The sequence below is a fragment of the Anopheles aquasalis genome, chromosome 3, assembly GCF_943734665.1.
Source record: "Anopheles aquasalis chromosome 3, idAnoAquaMG_Q_19, whole genome shotgun sequence".
NCBI classification, from domain to species: domain Eukaryota; kingdom Metazoa; phylum Arthropoda; class Insecta; order Diptera; family Culicidae; genus Anopheles; species Anopheles aquasalis.
Window position 1 is genome coordinate 56,461,049 of NC_064878.1, and position 2,500 is coordinate 56,463,548.

At 53.6% G+C, this 2,500-nt stretch overlaps 1 protein-coding gene across 3 annotated transcripts in view; it reads right to left on the reverse strand.

Annotated features, from left to right (window-relative positions):
* Nucleotides 1-2,500, reverse strand: part of LOC126578345 (triple functional domain protein) — a 55,240-nt gene that overhangs the window by 41,305 nt on the left and 11,435 nt on the right. The gene's annotated exons all lie outside the window — the stretch shown is intronic.

Genomic DNA, 2,500 nt, shown 5'->3' on the forward strand with positions numbered 1-2,500 from the left:
GCCCACAAAACGATGATGAACGATCGATGGAGAACTCGAAAGCAGGCACAAACCCCAGGGCCAAAGGAGCCCAACCAAAACCGAACCGAACGTGGATCCGACGACGATGCGGCACAGGAAACGCAAAAAAGTTTATTCCGTGTTGTGCCACAGTTTTCCCGATCCGGTTTTCCCGTGTCGCGCAATGGCATCGTGGCCAGGGTGGGTGGGTGGGTGGTTGGATGCGGATGGAGTCTTTTGACACCGAATGCGCACTCGCTCCCAAACACAAGCTCATTTTCCCACACCCACAGACCCCGTCGTTTTGCCGAAGATGTTGTAGCAGCGAAAGAGGACAAACTTTTCGACAAAAGTGCAAAACAATATAAGCCCCGTTCCGATTCTCGGTCGCTCTCTTTCTCCTTCTGTGACCAGAAACCAGAAAGAAGGAACGGTTTTCCTTCACATTTTCCATTGCCCCTTTAGCACTAGTTGGTTGAAGAGAGTCATCACAAATCTAGGACAACCACAACAGCACGGCACTGCTGCCGGCGTCTCCGTTCGCAGGTCACACTCAGGGGTCAGCATCAGTGAAGGAGGAGGTCTGCATCTTTCCCTTGGCTCTGCACAAACCCGCTCCTCCTCCACCTCCTACGAAGAGACGATCAATTAGTGGCTTGTCTGTGAGAATCCGGGTAACGGTATCGCCCGTTCGCGTTGTGCTACACATCGAAACCCAACCCAACAACGGTGGCGCTGCTGTTTTGGCGATAGAATTTCAGATAAACAACAGTGGCCGCGTGCTCGTGCGAAAGAAATCAAAACAAATGCGTGGGTGACGATTAATTTCAACCGCCGTTCGCCGGAGGCAGAACCACCGGGCAGCACTGAGACACCGGTGCTGTTGCTTTCCCCGCGGATCATGATCACCACCTTTCGACGAGATCAGTCGTACAGCGTGCTAAGGATTGGACGGCGTGAAAGTAGATCCGATCCGATCCGATGCGATCTGCCGGTTGGCCATGGTCGGCCGGAAAATGCCGTTTATTGCTACTTAGACCGGGGGCGAGAGAACGGGGCTCATCTGACGCCTTGTTCCTCCCCCCCCCCCCTCCGGGCGGTCTTCTTCTCAGCATTTGTTTTTTAATTATAGAAACACTGAGCAAAACACAACGGAGGGCCGCGCAGCCGAGTTCGAAAGTGGAAAGCAGCCCCCAAATTGATTAGATAATTTCAACCCATCCCATCCATCCATCGACGGCCAACCCATCATCACCGCCCTCCCCCGCCACCAGGCCAAGAAAGCGAGCCAAGTAGATCCATTCATCCCCACGATCGCGGACGTTCGACGTTCGCAGCATCATAATGTGGCGCACTTAAGGCGCATCTCGGATCCACAACATCGCTCTCTCTCTCTCTCTCTCTGTGCGTTCGGTGGGCGGCTTCGCGGCCGCGCTCGGCTTATAACGAGACGCTGGCGCAAAGTTTCGAGCCCCGAGAGACCGAGCGGAGTCGCTCGAGTGATTAAATCGTTGAATTAATTGCCATCATTTTTGATGAATAAACAACGCAAAAAAGAGAAACCTGCCGGTGCCAGGGCCTGTGCCGGTGCCTGTGCCTGTGCCCGTGGTCTGCGCAGCAGCATTCGGTGGCCGTTACAATGCCGGATTGCGAGAGCGATGCCGAATCGCAACGAGAGACGAAGGAAATCGATGCAATTTCGAGTTTCAATTTTCGCGATCGTATAAGCAGGTGGGAAAAGGGCCTTCAGAGCGTCCGATCCTCCCACTCCGGGTGTGAGAAAGTGAGAGTTTTGTGGGGGTTGGGTGGAACAGTTTATAGCATCGCACAGCAGTGCCTTAAACTGCAATGATCGAGCTCCGCAGAACCCCGCTATTGTGATCGCTAGCTAGTGCGATTGTTTGAGATGATTTGTGATGCTTCAGGCCGCTAGAATCCTCTCTCTCTTTCGATCGTCTGACGCGTGATCGACGTCATGGTCGAGAACGCGGTCAAGCGGATATTGCACATCGTCGTCACTAGGATACATTCTTCAAACCGTCTGTGTTTTCCGTTGTGCTTACGGCAATACATCCATTTGAATGGCCCGAACCGAACCGAACCGAACCGAACAGAACCAAACCGCAACAATCGACCAAACGAATCGTCCGGTAATTTGTTGTCCGCAACCGTCACTGCTCGCCATCCAAACGGAACGGAGGAGAAGTTCGGAACGCAGCAAAAAAAAACACAATTTTGAACGAGTACCCGGGGGGGGGGGGGGGGAATGAAGGGGGAAGGATGCGCCGATCCGTTTCGGAAGAAAGAGATTCTAGCCGGTACAGAGGAATGTATGGCCTTCGCTTCTTCGAGTCTCCCCAGGCGCTCATTGTTGTTTACAGTCGACAGAGACGATCGATCGCACCCAGGGGGATCGCGGTTGGTGGTTTGCAGAGTGTTCTTCTGTTCGACCGACGATCGTCGTCGTCGTCGTCGTCATCGTCTTCGTTGTCGTTGGCAC